The 10,580-nt window shown below is 42.1% G+C and overlaps 1 long non-coding RNA gene across 1 annotated transcript; it reads left to right on the top strand.

Annotated features, from left to right (window-relative positions):
• Window positions 1–7,415: 7,415 nt before the first annotated feature.
• LOC135515312 (uncharacterized) lies at window positions 7,416–9,205 on the top strand. Its single transcript, XR_010451779.1, has 3 exons — window positions 7,416–8,178; window positions 8,425–8,499; window positions 8,669–9,205. It is a non-coding gene; the product is annotated as an uncharacterized LOC135515312 (long non-coding RNA).
• Window positions 9,206–10,580: the final 1,375 nt, after the last annotated feature.

The following is a 10,580-nucleotide window of genomic DNA, read 5'->3' as shown; positions in this document are numbered from 1 at the left end:
GTCGAGTCTAAATCGACTTGCTCAATATTTTCAGCAGGACTGAAGGAGTCCATCTCAACTGTCAGCAACAATGAACCTGGTATCTCAGAAAACAACTTTTCATGGGGGCGAGATGTCTGTGACATCTGTAATGTTGACACACTATTTCACTGATAGGCTGTATATATGCAACACTGCTCTCTAAACCATAAGCTCAAATCTATTTTTCCCAGGTGCAGCCCCTGACCTCTTCTTTAGCCAGCAGTCCTTGGACGAGTCCTTCAGTGACACCTGAGCAGTCAACCCATGTGAATGTATGCTTATATACTTTATACTTAATGCTTTAGTGTAAATCAATCTAATATTGTAATACTGAACAAAGGATTTTGGCCTCAACTGGGTGGTAGTAACTGCCTCCATCTGACCCGTAAGTGCCATTGACAGACTGAACACTCCTCTCTGGACAATAGAGACTGCTCTCTGAAGAGATTGTTCCTTTGCACTGGAAGTAAGACCGTCATATTTTTCTCTTTTACGTATATACATTTTTTAAACAGAAAGAGAGGAGGACAGTAGGGAAAGAGACAGCTTGCATCTAAGGGGCACTATGCCAGATTCAAATCTACACTGACACCATAGATATGTGTGTCAGAGGCTGTGGCATTACCACTAGATGGACCAGTCAACAAGACTGCTATCTTATTGGTGTTAATATCTGTGAGACACGTGAAGGAGTGGCATTTTAGACCCAATAAGGTCCCATTTTAACAAGCACTGTCAGATGCCGCACAGTAATGTAGCCTAATCCACTCTAAAATGCCACCTCTCTCTCCCCACTCTCATTCGGGATTAATGCAAATATGTGTTCATGTGGTTTCTAATATGAGATAATAGTTCCATTCTGGGTAACATAGAATACAGAGGCTTGCTACTACACAGTTCCACAGTAATTTGCAGCTGGATTCATCGACCTGGCCAAGGCTTTCGGCTCTGTCAATCACCACATTCTTATTGGCAGACTCAACAGCCTTGGTTTCTCTAATGATTGCCTCGCTTGGTTCACCAACTACTTCTCCGATAGAGCTCAGTGTGTCAAATTTGAGGGCCTGTTGTCCGGACATCTGCCAGTCTCTATGGGGGTGCCACAGGGTTCAATTCTCGGGCCGACTCTCTTCTCTGTATACATCAATGATGTCGCTCTTGCTGCTGGTGATTCTCTGATCCACCTCTACGCAGACGACACCATTCTGTTTACTTCTGGCCCTTCTTTGGACACTGTGTTAACTAACCTCCAGACGAGCTTCAATGCCATACAATTCTCCTTCCATGGCCTCCAACTGCTCTTAAACGCAAATAAAACTAAATGCATGCTATTCAACCGATCATTGCCTGCACCTGCCCGCCCATCCAGCATCGCTACTCTGGACGGCTCTGACTTAGAATACGCGGATAACTACAAATACCTAGGTGTGTGGCTAGACTGTAAACTCTCCTTCCAGACTGACATTAAGCATCTCCAATCAAATCTAGAATTGGCTTCCTATTTTGCAACAAAGCTTCCTTCACTCATGCTGCCAACATACCCTCGTAAAACTGACCATCCTACCGATCCTTGACTTCGGCGATGTCATCTATAAAATAGCCTCCAACACTCTACTCAGCAAACTGGATGTCGTCTATCACAGTGCCATACGTATTGCCACCAAAGCCCCATACACTACTCACCACTGCGACCTATACGCTCTCGTTGGCTGGCCCTCGCTTCATACTCGTCGCCAAACCCACTGGCTACAGGTTATCTACAAGTCTCTGCTAGGTAAAGCCCCGCCCTATCTCAGCTCGCTGGTCACAATAGCAGCACCCACTTGTAGCACGCGCTCCAGCAGGTATATCTCACTGGTCACCCCCAAAGCCAATTCCACCTTTGGTCGCCTTTCCTTCCAGTTCTCTGCTGCCACTGACTGGAACGAACTGCAAAAATCACTGAAGCTGGAGATTCCCATCTCCCTCACTCGCATTAAGAACCGGCTGTCAGAGCAGCTCACAGATCACTGCACCTGTTCATCGCCCATCTGTATACAGCCCATCTATCTACCTCATCCTCATACTGTATTTATTTATTTTGCTCCTTTTGCACCACAGTATCTCTACTTGCACATGTAACAGCTTTCTTCCTGGGAAAGAGAGGACCAAAGCGCAGCGCAGCGTGGTGAGGGTTCATCTTCTTTAATAATAAATCCCAACTGAACACTTCAAATTACAAAACAACAAATGTGAAAACAGTCCTGTCTGGTGCATAGACAAAGACAGGAAACAGTTATTGCCTTAACTCCCTTATTTGACCTAATTTGCACTCACTGTATATAGAATTTGTTTTCTTTTTTTCTACTGTATTATTGACTGTATATGTTTTGTTCATTCCATGTGTAACTCTGTGTTGTTGTATGTGTCGAACTGCTATGCTTTATCTTGGCCAGGTCGCAGTTGCAAATGAGAACTTGTTCTCAACTAGCCTACCTGGTTAAATAAAGGTGAAATTTAAAAAAAAAAAAGTACAGTCTTCAAAGGATATTGAAAGAAAAGTTATATTTACTGTAAATAAGCTGAATCTCATTTGAGTGTCTGTTACCATTCCTTTGTCCATCTAGAAAAGAGAATCAAGAAGACCATTGTAAGGATGTCTCTGAAATCTAACACAGGAGCTGACCTCAATGACCCAGTGGTAAAGGAACAGATGTTGGAGCAGGTACAGTAGTCCTACATCTCCCACATCAGAAATCAATGTCATCCTCACTCATTTCACTGTTCTCAGGATCAGGAATACAAACATCACATAGTATTACATTTAGGATGCTCAATTAAAATTTGTGTTGGCATTATCTAGTTTGATCATATCTCATAGACCAGAAAGGAGTTAGCCAAGAACAGGAACTCCATCCAAGGCCTACGTTGGAGAGAGCTGCCGAACGGAGACACTTTTCGCAAGACAGTTGGAAGTCTTGGAAGCCCTGAAGGTAAAATGTTTTTGCGTCACAGTTATGAAAATGTCCCTCCTTCTGTTTAGTCTATTGCTTAGAGTCCCTTGTTCAGTGTGTTGTTAGGTTTTGCATCCCATTGACAGGATGGAAATGAAGTAAGGTGTTCATTCCAGTGAGAGTCTTTGTACTGTTGTGTTTGTTTTCTTAGTGTAACCCTCTCACCAGACTCGAATTTGACTCTCACGATATTACCTCACTTAGAATATCTGAACAGCTTGGGATATTAGGTGAGAAGGACATCTCCAATAAGAATCCTTATTGTAAACTCACTAGGGTGATGACAACTAGGGTATTAACTAACCTCAGATTGAATGATTATAGATGTGTTATTATATAAGGATATGCTTTTCTATGCATTAAATGAAACTGAAACAGTAAATCACTCCGATGCAACAGACATAAGGTTCAAGATCTGTATCATCACATCTTCAATGTACCACATCAAAATAAATAAAAATAATAAACCCAAATGAGTCGTGCACAACCCATGTCCAAATTACTTGCAAGCTTGCTTAAACCCGTTGGCGCACGTTGGAGCTAAAAAAAAAATGACGACAAAGTCCCGAAGCACCCCACCGTTGTAGTTACTCACTACTATCTCCTCAGCGAAGTACAGCAGTTTTGTGCAGGTGTCCTCACGAGATCCACAGCTAGCACAGTTATCAATGCAGACAGTACTCCTTAGCAGCAACAGATATCCCACGGAAACTTGAACTCGTTAATCTTCCACAAGCAATTCTCTCCAGGTCTCGCGCAATGCTAGGCTAACCTCATGGCTGTCAAATTCCTCCACGATAAGACGGTAGCTTCAGTCGCTACTAAGTCTTTCTCAACAAAATAATAATAGTCTCTTATAAAATAAAATCAGTATTTCCCTTCAAAACTCGGTAGGTATAGGTATTGCTCTATTTTTAGTCTTCTTTTACCATTTTTCTTCACCAACACTGATAAGGTCTCTCCATCTTTCTTTCTTTCCAACCCCTCTTTTTTGCCCAGGCCTCCTGTTAACCAGGTCAACTCGCCCATTGGCCAAAACTTAACAAGCTACCTCATTGGTCAAACTTAAACTTAAAAGTAAACCAACCTATTCACAAAATCAAATGCATTAAAGACATTACAATTGAGGAGCAATTCAATCACCTTTTAAATCTAATACCAATTAATAATGTAATGACCTGACAAGATCATGAAGGAACAATTGTCCAGACTGAGGCTTGAGTTTACGAATTGACTGTTTATTAACCCAACTTTACACATGCTACTGTTTGGCCGTAGCCCACGCCAAATAAATGAAAGATACCCCACCAACCAACCGTGACCTTCTCTTGTGAAGGCCAGACGTAGGAGAGAGAACGATGGCTAAACCTGGTCTTAACTTCCAATGCTCCATCCCCCTGCCCAACCCCCCTCCACGCCACTCCGCCAACCGCCAGGATGCCCGGCATCAGAACATTCCAGGCATTCCCGTGATTGGCAGATAGCAGGGTGATTGGCATGTCGGACCCCACGAACACTGGTAAGTACAACACAACCCACTAATATCCTAACACATAACACACAGCTGTCTGTGCGTGTTGCTACAATAATAAAATATAAAAAATAATATATCCCATTTAGCAGACGCTAAAAGCGACTTACAAGTCGGCTGGGGCCACTACTTTTTGCATATGGGTGGCCCCAGTGGGAAGCGAACCCACGACGCTTGGCGTTGCAAGCGCCATGCTCTACCGACTGAGCCACACAGGACAAATAAATAATAATAACAAATAAACTCTATACTTGGTTTTAACAAGGGTATTACATTAGGTTAGTGTGGGTCTGGCTGAGGACCAGTTATACTGATGCAGCAGGAGAGGGATGGAAGGTCCAAGACAACTAAAATAGTCCATTATAAATAACATATGAAATAAGATTAGTAAATCATATTTCGCTTACATTATTCCCATTTTGAAAGTTCATTTTCTCTTATGAAATATGAAAGAATTAGGTTAGATTTAGATTTACAAATGTTTTACAAATGCAACAAAAAAATATAATCTCTATTTTTTATTGGTGTTTGGCTGTATTGTGATAATGTAGCTTGTTGTACATAAGGACAATTTGATTCGTTAGGAGACAAGGATTTTCAAGTTTGTATATAAAACATGTGTGGTGACAACTTTCAGTGAGGGATTTTCAAAGGGTAAAATTCTTCATAATAATGTTACTTATGGATGTAACTGTCAACATTCTTAAATAAAATATGTTTGATTAGTGACAACGGTATTATTATTATTTTCACCTTGCAGCAGGAATGGTGAGATGAAGGCAGTAGTCACAACAATGTAGAATGATGTGTCCACTTCCAGATGGGATGGTTCAGAGAACTGTAAAGCAGAGACAGACAGACTGTTGTGGGTGTGACAGAATGACAGTATCCATGTTATGAACCTAAGAAACACTTGGATATTATCATTTTCCCTGATATCATGGTGTGTTGACTGTGGCAGCTATTACAGTCATAAACACAGGCTCATGGATAGCAGGGGAGGGGTGTGGGGTTCTTGCCCTTATTAATGTAGTTGATGGCTGTTATACATTAATCAACTTGATAAACCAATCACCATCAATCATGTCGTTATTTAGCATTTATCCAAATCGACAAAAAGACAGGGAAGTAAAACCACAGCTTTTCTACATCCAGAATTACTCTGCACTTTGTTAACACAACTAGGGATTAGGCTGGCATAGCCCTGTAGGTATCACATATAAAACAGTACTTTATTTACACTCACTGGAAGGTCTGTGATACTCATATATTCAATCTAGCCAAAAGGTATAGGCAGGTAAATATACTGTTCTTATTGTAGCATGTACAGGCTAGTTCTGCTGGCTAATTTTGAAAGATCTTGATCATCTTGACCTCAGATGTTGAACTCCCTCTAGTGGAGAATTAAAAAACTGGTAAATCTATTTTCAGACTGATTGATTGGTCTTGCTGGGGTCCCTACAGTATGCTTGCCCTCACCTAGATGCTCGTAACACTGAGGTTTGAGTTATGATTGTAATGTAATATGTGGTTATCATATTGTTTCATGTGTGTCCATGGCCTTAAAAGGCAAATGACAATATAACAGAGTCACCAAAGGAAACCTAGTTTAGAGGGACCACAAAAACTATACCTCTCCCAGAAAGACAGATTTAGGGTTAATACCATGATAGGGGAAGAACTGACATGAACATTTAACTGAAATTCACCTATCATTTCCCAGAGCGCAAAGTCTTGATTTACCAATCAAATGAAGAGCAGGACATATCAGGTGGTCTAAAGTGAGAGGACAAAACATTAGGAACCGTATCCTAATATTGAGTTGCAGTTCTTGACACACTCAAACCGGTGTGCCTGGCACCTACTTCTATACCCCGTTCAAACTCACTTAAATCTTTTGTCTTGCCCATTCACCTTCTGAATGGCACACACATACAATCCATGTAAAAATCCTTCTTTTAAACTGTCTCCTCACCTTTATCTACACTGATTGAAGTGGATTTACAAGTGACATTAATAAGGGATCATAGCTTTCACCTGGATTCACTTGGTGTCTATGTCATGGAAAGATAAGGTGTCCTTACTGTTTTGTAAACTCAGTGTATATCACCATGGTGACTTGATCTCTAGTCTTGGTCATATGCCAACCAAAAATGAGTTTGTAATTTGATGATGTCGACCATAAATTGTTATCTTTATGTAAAGTCTTTAGGAAATGTTGGAATTTTTCAAATGTGTTGGCTCCTACCAGATCTTAAAACATATTTAAAGATGAACAATAAATCAAGAATATTATTGCATACTATGCTACAACATACTTATTAAATATAATTTACTCAATGTGCATAAGTGGAGTCTCCCTTTCAGGTTGCTTGATTTACAATATAGGAACATAAACACAGTCTTGGTGGGTCCACTCTTTCTAGAAGGATCTTTCAGCAAGACAACAAGGAGGAGGCTTGATGAGGTTGACTGACACAAGGGTGTGTTCAAAGAAGGAGGAGATCAGATTCTCTTTATAAACACTCCAGCTACAGTACTTCTCCACCTGTCTGCTCATCAAAGCCAAACAAGCCTTAGAGAGAGAGAGAGAGAGAGAGAGAGAGAGAGAGAGAGAGAGAGAGAGAGAGAGAGAGAGAAGGATTCAAAGAGGTACGTTTCATTTGACTTTTACTGATGAGATATTACAAGCACTTTATTACTGTATAACATCTTACATCATGACTGATATTTTGGTGTCAAAAATAATTATTTTAATGTTATCTACTGAATATGCCTAGAGACTCTCATAATGGGATATTTCTCAAGCAGAAAATATGTCAGAAAATGTGTTTTGTTTTAAGGTGATTATGTACTGACATAAAGTACTGCAATAGCATACCAGCTATCATTTTATCATATCACTCAGCACTTGATCAATGACATACAGTACTGTTTGTTTCTAATCATTATGAGTCAAGTAAAAAAAAAAAAGCGATTCTCCCCGTAAAATATGTTGTTTTACTTAAATAGTCAACAGAGCATTCATTTCTGATACTTAGCCAGTTTAGGTGGAATTGAACACATAAATCAGTGATCAGGCCTGGGTCCTAAATAACTTTTTTTCTCACACGGTCTGCAGCTAAACCCACTACAATGACACACAAAATGATGTATCACTTTGTCAAATATTGGCATTAATAGATTGATGCCTCATTACAGAATACTTGTTCCAGAGGATTCAGAGGAAGAATTTGAGCAAAAAAATAAGTTTCCCAACACTACAAACTTCATATACTTTTTGGAGGACAGAAGGGGGAGGAGAAAGGTTGAATCAAGCTGCTTTTGTCACTCTGTCCTTGTCAAATAAGCCAGAATATCATACTGTATTTGCTTAGTTAAATCCACTGGCTATTTTTACATAGCTTTTACATGAATCTCGACACCCAGAACCAAATCAGCTACTCAATGTTAAGGCTGTAACGAGATACTTCTTTTCCATAACAGTTTGCATTAAATCTATTTTTTCTATCACAAAATCTTGTTTCTTATACATCTCCATAAAAGGTTTTCTTAAACAGACAAACACCTTCTTGACCCTTTACATCTTTTCAGTGGCAATGTGGCTCCCAACAGCGGTGGTACTGTTTCTGGGTAAGAATTGTATTCCCTTTTCCCCAACATCTTTAAACTAAAAACATCACATCATTTAGACCTTGAACACTAACCACAGTATGTTGATGAAGTTACCTTGCCCTACTGTGACACATATCCATGTTTTTATATCTCACTATCTATGTAGTTATGCATGTGTAACAGATACAACATACACATTGCTTTTTGTGATCTTTCTCTTTAAATGTACGGTATGGGAATGTTTAGACTGTTTTCTTTGCCCAGGTGCAGCACCTGACCTCTTCTTCAGCCAGCAGTCCTTGGATGAGTCCTTCGACTTCTCGGGTGTCACTGAACCATGTGAGTGTATATGTTTGTATGCTATATAAGACATATCCTTCATGGTTTAGTGTAAATCAATCGAATATTGTAATATAAGGCATGGACCATTTGTCACTTTTGTGGTAGTTTATATTTTAATAATTTACTTGTAATTTAATTGAAAACCATATTTGCCCTTATTCAACAGCTCACTGCTCAAAGGGATTCGTGGTTGACAAATACTTTTTCTGGAATGACATTCTGAAGGTGTATGAACGGGACCTACATCATTGCCAGCTTGCCTGCACTAACCCTAACCCTACTTCAGCTACGTGGTTAAAGAGTATAACCTATTTGAGTATCTGGGTTGTCTGTTTGAGTGGAGTTCACACTACTTCTTTTGGTAATTAGTTGAAGGATGGGGTTAGAGAAATGTCACCCCTCTCAAATGCAGAGCTAAGGATTCATGCACTGACTATGCATGAGATCAAAATGATATGCAGTATTTGTTAACAATTACATTGATTACATTTATTTTAATGTTAAACAGAAATGACATAGGAAGTGCATCTGTCATGACTTCCGCCGAAGTCGGTCCCTCTTCTTGTTTGGGCGGCGTTCGGCGGTCGACGTCACCGACCTTCTAGCCATCGCCGACCCACTTTTCATTTTCCATTTGTTTTGTCTTTGGTTTACACACCTGGGTTCAATTCCACAATTACATGTTAATTATTTAACCCTATGTTTTCCCCATAATTTTTGTGAGTGATTGATTTATTGTAAGTTCGGTCCATTGTTTGTGGGCTTGGTATTTCTTCATGTATTTGGAAATTTTGAGTAAAGTTCATTGTGTTACTCATCTCTGCCATCCTGCGCCTTACTCCTCTGCACCAGCTACACCCAGAACCTTACAGTATCACTCACCCGAAAATGGAGTCAGCAAGAGCAAACAACACCCCTTTGGAGGTCGAGGAGCTCGTCCAGCAGCATGCAACCATGTTGCAACGTCTCAGCACTGCTATGGATCACGTGCTGCAGATGAATGACCGATGGGAGAGAGGAGGAATTCTGCCAGCGCCTCCACCGGCACCACTGCAACAGGCACCACAGTTCACCCCTCCTTCACCCGGTCCCAGTGGGATTCGGCTCGCGCTCACGAGGGAGTATGGTGGGACGGCTGCCGGATGTCAGGGGTTCCTACTCCAGCAGGAACTCTACCTGGCGACCTTCCACCCGGCTCCTTCAGGACGTAAGAGCGTAAGTGTCCTCCCTCGTCTCCTGTCTCTCAGGGAAAGCCCTGGAGTGGGCCAACGCCTTGTGGGGGGAAGGAGAAGCGGTGTTGGACAATTACGCTGAGTTCACCCGCCGCTTTCGGGCAGTTTTCAACCACCCTCCTGACAGTAGAGTGGGGGGTGAACGTCTGTTCCACTTGAGGCAGGGAACGAGGAGGGCACAGGAGTTCGTCTTGGACTTCCGGACCCTGGCCGCCAGCGTCGGCTGCAGCGACAGGGCCCTGATCAATCACTACCGGTGCAGTCTGTGCGAGGACGTCCGACGGGAGTTGGCCTGCAGCGACACCACTCTTACGTTTGACCAGCTGGTGGACCTGTCCATCCAGCTGGATAACCTGCTGGCTCCCCGCGGACATCCGGATCGGGGCCTGTCAGTTCCATCCCCCAGAACCACTGCCCCGATGCCCATGGAGCTGGGAGGTGCTGCACTTAGGGTGACCGGAAGAGGGGCCGTTCCCTGTACCATCTGTGGCCTCAGAGGGCACACTGCTGGTCGGTGCTGGGGAGGTTCTTTTGGGAGTCGAGACGGCAGGCAGGGCACGCTCGTATCACCCCAGGTGAGTCGGCACCAGGCTCACTTAGAGCCCCCTGTTGCTCACATGTTTTTGTTTATACATTTTCCTGAGTTTTCCCCGCATAAGGCGCTCGTAGATTCAGGCGCAGCTGGGAATTTTATTGACAGAGCATTTGCCCATAGTTTAGGGATCCCCATTGTTCCTGTGGATATGCCCTTCCCTGTCTACACCCTAGATAGTCAACCGTTAGGGTCAGTGCTAATTAGGGAGGCCACCACTCTACTGGACATGGTTACGCAGGATGGTCACAAGG

The sequence above is a fragment of the Oncorhynchus masou genome, chromosome 27 (genome assembly GCF_036934945.1).
Source record: "Oncorhynchus masou masou isolate Uvic2021 chromosome 27, UVic_Omas_1.1, whole genome shotgun sequence".
In the NCBI taxonomy this organism is placed as follows: Eukaryota; Metazoa; Chordata; class Actinopteri; order Salmoniformes; family Salmonidae; genus Oncorhynchus; species Oncorhynchus masou.
Note: the sequence above shows the minus strand (reverse complement) of the source record. Positions and strands in the feature narration are given on the sequence as shown.